We start from the raw sequence: 14779 nt of genomic DNA, 5'->3' as shown, positions 1-14779 counted from the left end.
CACTTTAGCACACGTTTTGGCTCCTAGAGGGCACTTTAGCACACGTGTTTTGGCTCCAAAGAGGATACTTTAGCACACGTTTTGGCTCCCAAGAATGCACTTTTGCACGTGTTTGGGCTCCAAGAGGGCTCTTTAGCACATGTTTAGGCTCCTAGAGGGCACTTTAGCACGTGTTTGGGCTCCTAAGAGAGCACTTAAGCACACGATTTGGCTCCCAAGAGAGCACTTTAGCAGAAGTTTTGGCTTCCAAGATGACACTTTAGCAAACGTTTTGGCTCCTAGTGGGCACTTAAGCATGTGTTTAGGATCCTAGAGGGCACTTTAGCACATGGTTTGGCTCGTATAGGACAGTTTAACACATATTTGGGCACTTAGAGGGCACTTTAGCACAAGTTTTGGTTTCTAGAGGGCACTTTACCACGTGTTTAGGCTCCAAGAGGCAACTTTAGCACAAGTTTTGGTTTCTAGAGAGTACTCTGGCATGTTTTGCTCCTAGAAAGCACTTTAGCACATGTTTTGGCTACAAAGAGGATACTTTAGCACACGTTTTGACTCCAAAGAGAGAACTTTAGCAGACGTTTTGGCTTCCAAGACGGCACTTTATGACACGTTTAGGCTACTAGAGGGCTCTTGAGCACATGTTTTGGCTCCCAAGACTGCACTTTAGCACGTGTTTGGGCTCCAAGAGGGCACTTTAACACGTGTTGGGGCTCCTAAGAGAGCACTTTAGCCCGTGTTTGGGCTCCTAGAGGGCACATTAGCAGATGTTGTGTCTTCCAAGACGACACTTTAGCACACGTTTTGGCTCCTAGAGTGCCCTTCATCACTTTTTTAGGCTCCTAAAGGGCACTTTAGCACAAGTTCTGTCCCCTAGAGGAAACTTTAACACGCGTTTGGGTTCCTAGGGGAAACTTAAGCACGAGTTTTGGTTTCTAGAGGGCACTTTACCACCTGTTTAGGCTCCTAGAGGGCACTTCATCACGTGTTTAGGCTCCTAGAGGGCACTTTAGCACAGGTTTTGGCTCATAGAGGGTTCTTCAACACGTGTTTGGGCTCCAGGAGGGCACTTTAGCACAAGTTTTGGTTTCTAGAGGGCACTTTACCACGTGTTTGGGATTCTAGAGGGAAGTTTAGCACAAGTTTTGGTTTCTAGAGGGTACTATGGCATATTTGGCTCCTAGAGGGCACTTTAGCACACGTGTTTTGGCTCCAAAGAGGATACTTTAGCACACGTTTTGGCTCCCAAGACTGCACTTTTGCACGTGTTTGGGCTCCAAGAGGGCACTTAAGCACGTGTTTAGGCTCCTAGAGGGAACTTTAGCAGAAGTTTTGGTTTCTAGAGGGTAATCTAGCATGGGGTTTGGCTCGTAGAGGACACTTTAACACGTGTTTTGGCTCGTAGAGGGCACTTTAGCAAAAGTTTTGTTTTCTAGAGAGCACTTTAGCACACTTTTTGGCTTCCAAGACGGCACTTTTGATCACGGTTTGGCTCCTAGAGGGCACTTTAGCTTGTGTTTAGGCTCCTAGAGGGCACTCTAGCACATGTTCTGTACCCTAGAGGACACTTTAACACGTGTTTGGGTTCCAATGGGACACTTTAGCACAAGTTTTGGTTTCTAGAGGGCACTTTACCACGTGTTTAGGCTCCTAGAGGGCACTTTAGCACAAGTTTTGGTTTCTAGAGGGTACTCTAGCATGTTTGGCTCCTAGAGAGCACTTTAGCACACGATTTGACTCCCAAGAGAGCAGTTTAGCACACTTTTTGGCTTCCAAGATGGCACTTTAGCACACATTTAGGCTCCTAGAGGGAACTTTAGCACAAGGTTTGGTTTCTAGAGGGTACTCTAGCATGTTCTGCTCCTAGATGGAACTTTAGCACACGTATTGGCTCTAAAAAGGATACTTTGGCACACGTTTTGGCTCCCAAGAGTGCACTTTAGCACGTGTTTGGGCGCCTAGAGGGCACTTTAGCACGTGTTTGGGCTCCTAAAAGAGAGCACTCAAGCACACAGTTTGGCTCCCAAGAGAGCACTTTAGCACACTATTTGGCTTCCAAGATGGCACTTTAGCACACGCTTTGGCTCCTAGAGGGCACTTAAGCATGTGTTTAGGCTTCTAGAGGTACAGGGTTTGGCTAGTATAGGACACTTTCACAGGTGTTTGGGCTCCTAAAGGGCACTTTAGCACAAGTTTTGGATTTTAGAGGGCACTTTAGCACACGTTTTGGTTTTCAACACGGCACTTTAGATCACGTTTTGGCTCCTAGAGGGCACTTTAGTAAGTGTTTAGGCTGCTAGAGGGCACTTTAGCACAAGTTTTGTCCCCTAGTGGACACTTTAACACGTGTTTGCGCACTTAGAGGGCACTTTAGCACAAGTTTTGGTTTCTAGAGGGCACTTTACCACATGTTTGGCTCCTAGAGGGCACTTTAGTAAGTGTTTAGGCTGCTAGAGGGCACTCTAGCACAAGTTTTGTCCCCTAGTGGACACTTTAACACGTGTTTGCGCACTTAGAGGGCACTTTAGCACAAGTTTTGGTTTCTAGAGGGCACTTTACCACGTGTTTAGCTCCTAGAGGGCACTTTAGCACAGGTTTTGACTCCCAAGAGAACACTTTAGCAGACGTTTTGGCTTCCAAGACGGCACTTTAGCACACGTTTTGGCTCCTAGAGGGCACTTTAGCACACGTGTTTTGGCTCCAAAGAGGATACTTTAGCACACGTTTTGGCTCCCAAGACTGCACTTTTGCACGTGTTTGGGCTCCAAGAGGGCACTTTAGCACGTGTTTAGGCTCCTAGAGGGAACTTTAGCAGAAGTTTTGGTTTCTAGAGGGTAATCTAGCATGGGGTTTGGCTCGTAGAGGACACTTTAACACGTGTTTTGGCTCGTAGAGGGCACTTTAGCAAAAGTTTTGTTTTCTAGAGAGCACTTTAGCACACTTTTTGGCTTCCAAGACGGCACTTTTGATCACGGTTTGGCTCCTAGAGGGCACTTTAGCTTGTGTTTAGGCTCCTAGAGGGCACTCTAGCACATGTTCTGTACCCTAGAGGACACTTTAACACGTGTTTGGGTTCCAATGGGACACTTTAGCACAAGTTTTGGTTTCTAGAGGGCACTTTACCACGTGTTTAGGCTCCTAGAGGGCACTTTAGCACAAGTTTTGGTTTCTAGAGGGTACTCTAGCATGTTTGGCTCCTAGAGAGCACTTTAGCACACGATTTGACTCCCAAGAGAGCAGTTTAGCACACTTTTTGGCTTCCAAGATGGCACTTTAGCACACATTTAGGCTCCTAGAGGGAACTTTAGCACAAGGTTTGGTTTCTAGAGGGTACTCTAGCATGTTCTGCTCCTAGATGGAACTTTAGCACACGTATTGGCTCTAAAAAGGATACTTTGGCACACGTTTTGGCTCCCAAGAGTGCACTTTAGCACGTGTTTGGGCGCCTAGAGGGCACTTTAGCACGTGTTTGGGCTCCTAAAAGAGAGCACTCAAGCACACAGTTTGGCTCCCAAGAGAGCACTTTAGCACACTATTTGGCTTCCAAGATGGCACTTTAGCACACGTTTTGGCTCCTAGAGGGCACTTAAGCATGTGTTTAGGCTTCTAGAGGTACAGGGTTTGGCTAGTATAGGACACTTTCACAGGTGTTTGGGCTCCTAAAGGGCACTTTAGCACAAGTTTTGGATTTTAGAGGGAACTTTAGCACAAGTTTTGGTTTCTAGAGGGCACTTTACCACATGTTTGGCTCCTAGAGGGCACTTTAGTAAGTGTTTAGGCTGCTAGAGGGCACTCTAGCACAAGTTTTGTCCCCTAGTGGACACTTTAACACGTGTTTGCGCACTTAGAGGGCACTTTAGCACAAGTTTTGGTTTCTAGAGGGCACTTTACCACGTGTTTAGCTCCTAGAGGGCACTTTAGCACAGGTTTTGACTCCCAAGAGAACACTTTGGCAGACGTTTTGGCTTCCAAGACGGCACTTTAGCACACGTTTTGGCTCCTAGAGGGCACTTTAGCACACGTGTTTTGGCTCCAAAGAGGATACTTTAGCACACGTTTTGGCTCCCAAGACTGCACTTTTGCACGTGTTTGGGCTCCAAGAGGGCACTTTAGCACATGTTTAGGCTCCTAGAGGGAACTTTAGCACAAGTTTTGGTTTCTAGAGGGTAATCTAGCATGGGGTTTGGCTCATAGAGGACACTTTAACACGTGCTTTGGCTCGTAGAGGGCACTTTAACACAAGTTTTGGTTTCTAGAGGGCACTTTCCCACGTGTTTAGGCTTCTAGAGGGAATTTTAGAAAAAGTTTTGGTTTCTAGAGGGTACTCTGGCATATTTGGCTCCTAGAGGGCACTTTAGCACACGTGGTTTGGCTCCAGAGAGGATACTTTAGCACACGTTTTGGCTACCAAGACTGCACTTTTGCACGTGTTTGGGCTCCAAGAGGGCACTTTAGCACGTGTTTAGGCTCCTAGAGGGAACTTTAGCAGAAGTTTTGGTTTCTAGAGGGTAATCTAGCATGGGGTTTGGCTCGTAGATGACACTTTAACACGTGTTTTGGCTCGTGGAGGGCACTTTAGCAAAAGTTTTGTTTTCTAGAGAGCACTTTAGCACACTTTTTGGCTTCCAAGACGGCACTTTTGATCACGGTTTGGCTCCTAGAGGGCACTTTAGCTTGTGTTTAGGCTCCTAGAGGGCACTCTAGCACATGTTCTGTCCCCTAGAGGACACTTTAACACGCGTTTGGGTTCCAAGGGGACACTTTAGCACGAGTTTTGGTTTCTAGAGGGCACTTTACCACGTGTTTAGGCTCCTAGAGGGCACTTTAGCACAAGTTTTGGTTTCTAGAGGGTACTCTAGCATGTTTGGCTCATAGAGAGCACTTTAGCACACGTTTTGGCTTCCAAGACTGCACTTTTGCACGTGTTTGGGCTCCAAGAGGGCACTTTAGCACATGTTTAGGCTCCTAGAGGGAACTTTAGCACAAGTTTTGGTTTCTAGAGGGTAATCTAGCATGGGGTTTGGCTCATAGAGGACACTTTAACACGTGCTTTGGCTCGTAGAGGGCACTTTAGCACAAGTTTTGGTTTCTAGAGGGCACTTTCCCACGTGTTTAGGCTTCTAGAGGGAATTTTAGAAAAAGTTTTGGTTTCTAGAGGGTACTCTGGCATATTTGGCTCCTAGAGGGCACTTTAGCACACGTGGTTTGGCTCCAGAGAGGACACTTTAGCACACGTTTTGGCTACCAAGACTGCACTTTTGCACGTGTTTGGGCTCCAAGAGGGCACTTTAGCACGTGTTTAGGCTCCTAGAGGGAACTTTAGCAGAGGTTTTGGTTTCTAGAGGGTAATCTAGCATGGGGTTTGGCTCGTAGATGACACTTTAACACGTGTTTTGGCTCGTGGAGGGCACTTTAGCAAAAGTTTTGTTTTCTAGAGAGCACTTTAGCACACTTTTTGGCTTCCAAGACGGCACTTTTGATCACGGTTTGGCTCCTAGAGGGCACTTTAGCTTGTGTTTAGGCTCCTAGAGGGCACTCTAGCACATGTTCTGTCCCCTAGAGGACACTTTAACACGCGTTTGGGTTCCAAGGGGACACTTTAGCACGAGTTTTGGTTTCTAGAGGGCACTTTACCACGTGTTTAGGCTCCTAGAGGGCACTTTAGTAAGTGTTTAGGCTGCTAGAGGGCACTCTAGCACAAGTTTTGTCCCCTAGTGGACACTTTAACACGTGTTTGCGCACTTAGAGGGCACTTTAGCACAAGTTTTGGTTTCTAGAGGGCACTTTACCACGTGTTTGGCTCCTAGAGGGCACTTTAGCACAGGTTTTGACTCCCAAGAGAACACTTTAGAAGACGTTTTGGCTTCCAAGACGGCACTTTAGCACACGTTTTGGCTCCTAGAGGGCACTTTAGCACACGTGTTTTGGCTCCAAAGAGGATACTTTAGCACACGTTTTGGCTCCCAAGAATGCACTTTTGCACGTGTTTGGGCTCCAAGAGGGCACTTTAGCACATGTTTAGGCTCCTAGAGGGCACTTTAGCACGTGTTTGGGCTCCTAAGAGAGCACTTAAGCACACGATTTGGCTCCCAAGAGAGCACTTTAGCAGAAGTTTTGGCTTCCAAGATGACACTTTAGCAAACGTTTTGGCTCCTAGTGGGCACTTAAGCATGTGTTTAGGATCCTAGAGGGCACTTTAGCACATGGTTTGGCTCGTATAGGACAGTTTAACACATATTTGGGTACTTAGAGGGCACTTTAGCACAAGTTTTGGTTTCTAGAGGGCACTTTACCACGTGTTTAGGCTCCAAGAGGCAACTTTAGCACAAGTTTTGGTTTCTAGAGAGTACTCTGGCATGTTTTGCTCCTAGAAAGCACTTTAGCACATGTTTTGGCTACAAAGAGGATACTTTAGCACACGTTTTGACTCCAAAGAGAGAACTTTAGCAGACGTTTTGGCTTCCAAGACGGCACTTTAGCACACGTTTAGGCTACTAGAGGGCTCTTGAGCACATGTTTTGGCTCCCAAGACTGCACTTTAGCACGTGTTTGGGCTCCAAGAGGGCACTTTAACACGTGTTGGGGCTCCTAAGAGAGCACTTTAGCCCGTGTTTGGGCTCCTAGAGGGCACATTAGCAGATGTTGTGTCTTCCAAGACGACACTTTAGCACACGTTTTGGCTCCTAGAGTGCCCTTCATCACTTTTTTAGGCTCCTAAAGGGCACTTTAGCACAAGTTCTGTCCCCTAGAGGAAACTTTAACACGCGTTTGGGTTCCTAGGGGAAACTTAAGCACGAGTTTTGGTTTCTAGAGGGCACTTTACCACCTGTTTAGGCTCCTAGAGGGCACTTCATCACGTGTTTAGGCTCCTAGAGGGCACTTTAGCACAGGTTTTGGCTCATAGAGGGCACTTCAACACGTGTTTGGGCTCCAGGAGGGCACTTTAGCACAAGTTTTGGTTTCTAGAGGGCACTTTACCACGTGTTTGGGATTCTAGAGGGAAGTTTAGCACAAGTTTTGGTTTCTAGAGGGTACTATGGCATATTTGGCTCCTAGAGGGCACTTTAGCACACGTGTTTTGGCTCCAAAGAGGATACTTTAGCACACGTTTTGGCTCCCAAGACTGCACTTTTGCACGTGTTTGGGCTCCAAGAGGGCACTTAAGCACGTGTTTAGGCTCCTAGAGGGAACTTTAGCAGAAGTTTTGGTTTCTAGAGGGTAATCTAGCATGGGGTTTGGCTCGTAGAGGACACTTTAACACGTGTTTTGGCTCGTAGAGGGCACTTTAGCAAAAGTTTTGTTTTCTAGAGAGCACTTTAGCACACTTTTTGGCTTCCAAGACGGCACTTTTGATCACGGTTTGGCTCCTAGAGGGCACTTTAGCTTGTGTTTAGGCTCCTAGAGGGCACTCTAGCACATGTTCTGTACCCTAGAGGACACTTTAACACGTGTTTGGGTTCCAATGGGACACTTTAGCACAAGTTTTGGTTTCTAGAGGGCACTTTACCACGTGTTTAGGCTCCTAGAGGGCACTTTAGCACAAGTTTTGGTTTCTAGAGGGTACTCTAGCATGTTTGGCTCCTAGAGAGCACTTTAGCACACGATTTGACTCCCAAGAGAGCAGTTTAGCACACTTTTTGGCTTCCAAGATGGCACTTTAGCACACATTTAGGCTCCTAGAGGGAACTTTAGCACAAGGTTTGGTTTCTAGAGGGTACTCTAGCATGTTCTGCTCCTAGATGGAACTTTAGCACACGTATTGGCTCTAAAAAGGATACTTTGGCACACGTTTTGGCTCCCAAGAGTGCACTTTAGCACGTGTTTGGGCGCCTAGAGGGCACTTTAGCACGTGTTTGGGCTCCTAAAAGAGAGCACTCAAGCACACAGTTTGGCTCCCAAGAGAGCACTTTAGCACACTATTTGGCTTCCAAGATGGCACTTTAGCACACGTTTTGGCTCCTAGAGGGCACTTAAGCATGTGTTTAGGCTTCTAGAGGTACAGGGTTTGGCTAGTATAGGACACTTTCACAGGTGTTTGGGCTCCTAAAGGGCACTTTAGCACAAGTTTTGGATTTTAGAGGGCACTTTAGCACACGTTTTGGTTTTCAACACGGCACTTTAGATCACGTTTTGGCTCCTAGAGGGCACTTTAGTAAGTGTTTAGGCTGCTAGAGGGCACTCTAGCACAAGTTTTGTCCCCTAGTGGACACTTTAACACGTGTTTGCGCACTTAGAGGGCACTTTAGCACAAGTTTTGGTTTCTAGAGGGCACTTTACCACATGTTTGGCTCCTAGAGGGCACTTTAGTAAGTGTTTAGGCTGCTAGAGGGCACTCTAGCACAAGTTTTGTCCCCTAGTGGACACTTTAACACGTGTTTGCGCACTTAGAGGGCACTTTAGCACAAGTTTTGGTTTCTAGAGGGCACTTTACCACGTGTTTAGCTCCTAGAGGGCACTTTAGCACAGGTTTTGACTCCCAAGAGAATACTTTAGCAGACGTTTTGGCTTCCAAGACGGCACTTTAGCACACGTTTTGGCTCCTAGAGGGCACTTTAGCACACGTGTTTTGGCTCCAAAGAGGATACTTTAGCACACGTTTTGGCTCCCAAGACTGCACTTTTGCACGTGTTTGGGCTCCAAGAGGGCACTTTAGCACATGTTTAGGCTCCTAGAGGGAACTTTAGCACAAGTTTTGGTTTCTAGAGGGTAATCTAGCATGGGGTTTGGCTCATAGAGGACACTTTAACACGTGCTTTGGCTCGTAGAGGGCACTTTAGCACAAGTTTTGGTTTCTAGAGGGCACTTTCCCACGTGTTTAGGCTTCTAGAGGGAATTTTAGAAAAAGTTTTGGTTTCTAGAGGGTATTCTGGCATATTTGGCTCCTAGAGGGCACTTTAGCACACGTGGTTTGGCTCCAGAGAGGATACTTTAGCACACGTTTTGGCTACCAAGACTGCACTTTTGCACGTGTTTGGGCTCCAAGAGGGCACTTTAGCACGTGTTTAGGCTCCTAGAGGGAACTTTAGCAGAAGTTTTGGTTTCTAGAGGGTAATCTAACATGGGGTTTGGCTCGTAGATGACACTTTAACACGTGTTTTGGCTCGTGGAGGGCACTTTAGCAAAAGTTTTGTTTTCTAGAGAGCACTTTAGCACACTTTTTGGCTTCCAAGACGGCACTTTTGATCACGGTTTGGCTCCTAGAGGGCACTTTAGCTTGTGTTTAGGCTCCTAGAGGGCACTCTAGCACATGTTCTGTCCCCTAGAGGACACTTTAACACGCGTTTGGGTTCCAAGGGGACACTTTAGCACGAGTTTTGGTTTCTAGAGGGCACTTTACCACGTGTTTAGGCTCCTAGAGGGCACTTTAGCACAAGTTTTGGTTTCTAGAGGGTACTCTAGCATGTTTGGCTCCTAGAGAGCACTTTAGCACACGATTTGACTCCCAAGAGAGCAGTTTAGCACAGTTTTTGGATTCCAAGATGGCACTTTAGTACACATTTTGGCTCCTTGAGGGCACTTTAGCACAAGTTTTTGTATCTAAGGTCACTTAACCACGTGTTTAGGCTCCTAGATGGAACTTTAGCACACGTATTGGCTCTAAAAAGGATACTTTGGCACAAGTTTTGGCTCCCAAGAGTGCACTTTAGCACGTGTTTGGGCTCCTAGAGGGCACTTTAGCACATGTTTGGGCTCCTAAAAGAGAGCACTCAAGCACACAGTTTGGCTCCCAAGAGAGCACTTTAGCACACTATTTGGCTTCCAAGATGGCACTTTAGCACACGTTTTGGCTCCCAAGACTACACTTTAGCACGTGTTTGGGCTCCAAGAGGGCACTTTAGCACGTGTTTTGGCTCCCAAGACAGCACTTCAGCACGTGTTTGGGCTCCAAGAGGGCACTTTAACACGGGTTATGGTTCCTAGGGGACACTTTAGCAAGAGTTTTGGTTTCTAGAGGGCACTTTACCACTTTTTTAGGCTCCTAGAGGGCACTTTAGCACAAGTTTTGGTTTCTAGAGGGTACTCTAGCATGTTCTGCTCCTAGATGGAACTTTAGCACACATATTGGCTCTAAAAAGGATACTTTGGTACACGTTTTGGCTCCCAAAAGTGCACTTTAGCACGTGTTTGTGCTCCTAGAGGGCACTTTAGCTTGTGTTTGGGCTCCTAAGAGAGCACTCAAGCACACGATTTGGCTCCCAAGAGAGCACTTTAGCACACGTTTTGGCTTCCAAGATGGCACTTTAGCACACGTTTTGGCTCCTAGAGGGCACTTAAGCATGTGTTTAGGCTTCTAGAGGGCACTTTAGCACAGGGTTTGGCTAGTATAGGACACTTTCACACGTGTTTGGGCTCCTAAAGGGCACTTTGGAACAGGGTTTGGCTCGTAGAGGACACTTTTACACGTGTTTGGGCTCCTAGAGAGCACTTTAGCACAAGTTTTGGTTTTTAGAGGGCACTTTAGCACACGTTTTGGCTTTCAACACGGCACTTTAGATCACGTTTTAGCTCCTAGAGGGCACTTTAGCAAGTGTTCAGGCTCCTAGAGGGCACTCTAGCACATGTTTTGTCCCCTAGTGGACACTTTAACACGTGTTTGCGCACTTAGAGGGCACTTTAGAACAAGTTTTGGTTTCTAGAGGGCACTTTACCACGTGTTTGGCTCCTAGAGGGCACTTTAGCACATGTTTTGGCTCCCAAGACTGCACTTTAGCACGTGTTTGGGCTCCAAGAGGGCACTTTAGCACGATTTGGGGCTCCTAAGAGAGCACTTTAGCACGTGTTTGGGCTCCTAGAGGGCACTTTAGCAGATGTTTTGGCTTGAAACACGGAACTTAAGCACACGTTTTGGCTCCTAGAGGGCACTTCAGCACGTGTTTAGGCTCCTAAAGGGGACTTTAGCACAAGTTTTGGCCTCTAGAGTGTACTCTGGCATATTTGGCTCCTTGAGGGCACTTTAGCACGCGTTTGGGTTCCTAGGGGACACTTTAGCATGAGTTTTGGTTTCTAGAGGGCACTTTACCATGTGTTTAGGCTCCTAGAGGGCACTTTAGCATACGTTTTGACTCCCAAGACTGCACTTTTGCACGTGTTTGGGCTCCAAGAGGGCACTTCAGTACGTGTTTAGGCTCCCAGAGTGAACTTTAGCACAAGTTCTGGTTTCTAGAAGGTACTCTAGCATGGGGTTTGAATCGTAGAGGACACTTTAACACATGTTTTGGCTCGTAGAGGGCACTTTAGCACAAGTTTTGTTTCTAGAGAGCACTTAAGCACACTTTTTGGCTTCCAAGACGGCACTTTTAAACACGTTTTGGCTCCTAGAGGGCACTATAGCTTGTGTTTAGACTCCTAGAGGACACTTTAGCACAAGTTTTGGTTTCTAGAGGGCACTTTACCACAAGTTTAGGCTCCTAGAGGGCACTTTAGCACGTTTTTGGGCTCCTACTGGGCACTTTAACACATGTTTTGGCTCTCAAGAGAGCACTTTAGCACATGTTTTTGCTGCTAGAGGGCACTTGAGCACCTTTTTAGGCTCCTAGAGGTCACTTTTACCATGTGTTTAGGCTACTAGAGGGAACTATAGCAAAAGTTTTGGTTTATTGAGGGTGCTCTAGCATGTTTGGCTCCTAGAGGGCACTTTAGCACACGTTTTGGCTCCCAAGAGAACACATTAGCAAACGTTTTGGCTTCCAAGACGACACTATAGCACACGTTTTGGCTCGTAAAGGGCACTTTAGCACAGGATTTGGCTTGTAGAGTACACTTTAACACGTGTTTGGGCTCCTAGAGGGCACTTTAACACACGTTTTGGCTCCCAAGAGTGCATTTTAGCACGTGTTTGGGCTCCTAAGAGAGCACTTTAGCACACATTTTGGCTTCCAAGACGGCACTTTAGCACACGTTTTGGCTCCTAGAGGGCACTTTAGCACAAGTTTTGGTTTCTAGAGGGCACTTTAGATCACGTTTTGGCTCCTAGAGGGCATTTTAGCACAAATTTTGTACCTAAGAGGAAACTTTAAAACATGTTTGGGCTCCTAGAGGGCGCCTTAGCACAAGTTTTGGTTTCTAGAGGGCACTTTACCATGTTTTTAGGCTCCTAGAGGGAACTTTACTACAAGTTTTGGTTTCTAGAGGGTACTCTAGCATGTTTGGCTCCTAGAGGGCACTTTAGCAAACGTTTTGGCTCGCAAGAGTGCACTTTAGCACGTGTTTGGGCTCCTAAGAGAACACTTTAGCACACGTTTTGGCTCCTAAGAGAACACTTTAGCAAACGTTTTGGTTTCCATGACGGAACTTTAGCACACGTTTTGGCTCCTAGAGGGCACTTAAGCACGTGTTTATGCTCCTATAGGGCACTTTAGCACAGGGTTTGGCTCGTAGAGGACACTTAAACACGTGTTTAGTCTCCTAGAGGGCACTTTAGCACACGTTTTGACTTCCAAGATGGCACTTTAGCAAACGTTTTGGCTACTTGAGGGCACTTAAGCATGTGTTTAGGCTCCTAGAGGGCACTTTAGCACAGGTTTTGTCCCCTAGAGGACACTTTAACACGTGTTTGGGCTCCTAGAGGACACTTTAGCACAAATTTTGGTTTCTAGAGGGCACTTTAGCACACTTTTTAGCTTCAAAGACGGCACTATAGATCACGTTCTGGCTCCTAGAGGGCACTTTAGCAAGTGTTTAGGCTCCTAGAGGGCACTTTAGCGCATGTTTTGGCTCCTGGAGGGCACTTAAGCACATGTTTAGGCTCCTATAGGGCACTTTAGCACTGGGTTTGGCTCGTAGAGGACACTTAAACACGTGTTTAGTCTCCTAGAGGGCACTTTAGCACACGTTATGGCTTCCAAGATGGCACTTTAGCAAACGTTTTGGCTCCTAGAGGGCACTTTAGCACACGTTTTAGCTTCAAAGACGGCACTATAGATCACGTTCTGGCTCCTAGAGGGCAGAAGTGTTTAGGCTCCTAGAGGGCAAGTGTTTAGGCTCCTAGAGGGCACTTTAGCGCATGTTTTGGTTTCTAGAGGGTACTCTGGCATGTTTGGCTCCTAGAGGGCACTTAGGCACACGTTTTGGCTCCCGTGAGGATACTAGTTTTGGCTCCCAAGAGTGCACTTCAGCACGTTTTTGGGCTCCAAGAGGGCACTTTAGCATGTGTTGGGCTCCTAAGAGAGCACTTTAGCATGTGTTTGGTCTCCTAGAGGGAACTTTAGCACGTGATATGGATCCTAAGAGAGCATTTAGCACAAGTTTTGGCTCTCAAGAGAGCACTTTAGCACATGTTTTGGCTTCCAAGATGGCACTTTAGCGCACGTTTTGGCTCCTAGAGGGCACTTTCGCACAGGATTTGGTTCGTAGAGGACACTTTAACGCGTGTTTAGGCTCTTAGAGGGCACTTTAGCACAAGTTTTGGTTTCTACAGGGAACTTTCGCACACGTTTTAGCTTCTAAGACGGCACTATAGATCACCTGTTTGGGCTCCTAGAGGACAATTTAGCACAAGTTTTGGTTTCTAGAGGGCACTTAACCACGTGTTTAGGATCCTAGAGGAAAGTTTAGCACAAGTTTTGGTTTCTAGAGGGTACTCTAGCATGTTTAGAGGGCACTTTAGCACACGTTTTGGCTCTCAACAGTGCCCTTTACAACGTGTTTGGCCTCCTAGAGGGTACTTTAGCACACGTTTTGTTTCCCAAGAGTGCACTTTAGCACGTGTTTGGGCTCCTAAGAGAGCACTTTAGCACACGTTTTGACTTCCAAGACATAACTTTAGCACACAATTTGGCTCCTAGAGGGCACTTTAGCATGTGCTTTGGCTTCAAAGATGGCTCTTTAGATCACGTTTTGGCTCCTAGAGGGCACGTAAGCATGTGTTTAGGCTCCTAGAGGGCACTTTAGCACAGGATTTGGCTCTTATAGGACACTTTAACACGTGTTTGGGCTCCTAGAGGGAACTTTAGCACAAGGTTTGGCTCGTAGAGGACACTTTAAGACGTGTTTGGGCTCCTGGAGGGCACTTTAGCACAAGTTTTGGTTTCTAGAGGGCACTTTACCACGTGTTTAGGCTCCTAGAGGGAACTTTAGCACAAGGTTTGGTCTCAAGCGGGTACTCTAGCATGTTTGGCTCCTAGATGGAACTTTAGCACACGTTTTGGCTCTTATGAGGATACTTTGGCACACGTTTTGGCTCCAAAGAATGCACTTAAGCACGTGTTTGGGCTCCTAGAGGGCACTTAAGTGTGTTTAGGCTCCTAGAGGGCACTTTAGCACTGTGTTTGGCTCGTAGAGGACACTTTAACACTTGTTTGGGCTCCTGGAGAGCACTTTAGCACACGATTTGGCTCCCAAGAGAGCACTTTAGCACACGTTTTGGCATCCAAGATGGAACTTTAGCACATTTTTTGGCTCCTAGAGGGTACTTAAGTGTGTGTTTAGGCTCCCAGAGGGAACTTTAGCACAAGTTTGGCTCCTAAAGGACACTTTTTCACGTGTTTGGGCTCCTACAGGGCACTTTAGCACAGGGTTTGGCTCGTAGAGGAAACTTTAACACAAGTTTTGTCCCCTAGAGGACACTTTAACACGTGTTTGGGCTCCTAGGGGGAACTTTAGCACAAGTTTTGGTTTCTTGAGGGTACTCTGGCATGTTTTGCTCCTAGAGGGAACTTTAGCACATGCTTTGGCTCCCAAGAGAGCACTTAAGCAGATGTTTTGGCTACCAAGACGGTTCTTTAGCACAAGTTTTATTTACTAGAGAGCACTTTAAAACGTGTTTGGGCTCCTGGAGGGCACT

The sequence above is a fragment of the Echiichthys vipera genome (assembly GCF_963691815.1).
Source record: "Echiichthys vipera genome assembly, chromosome: 23".
Lineage (NCBI taxonomy): Eukaryota > Metazoa > Chordata > Actinopteri > Perciformes > Trachinidae > Echiichthys > Echiichthys vipera.
Note: the sequence above shows the minus strand (reverse complement) of the source record.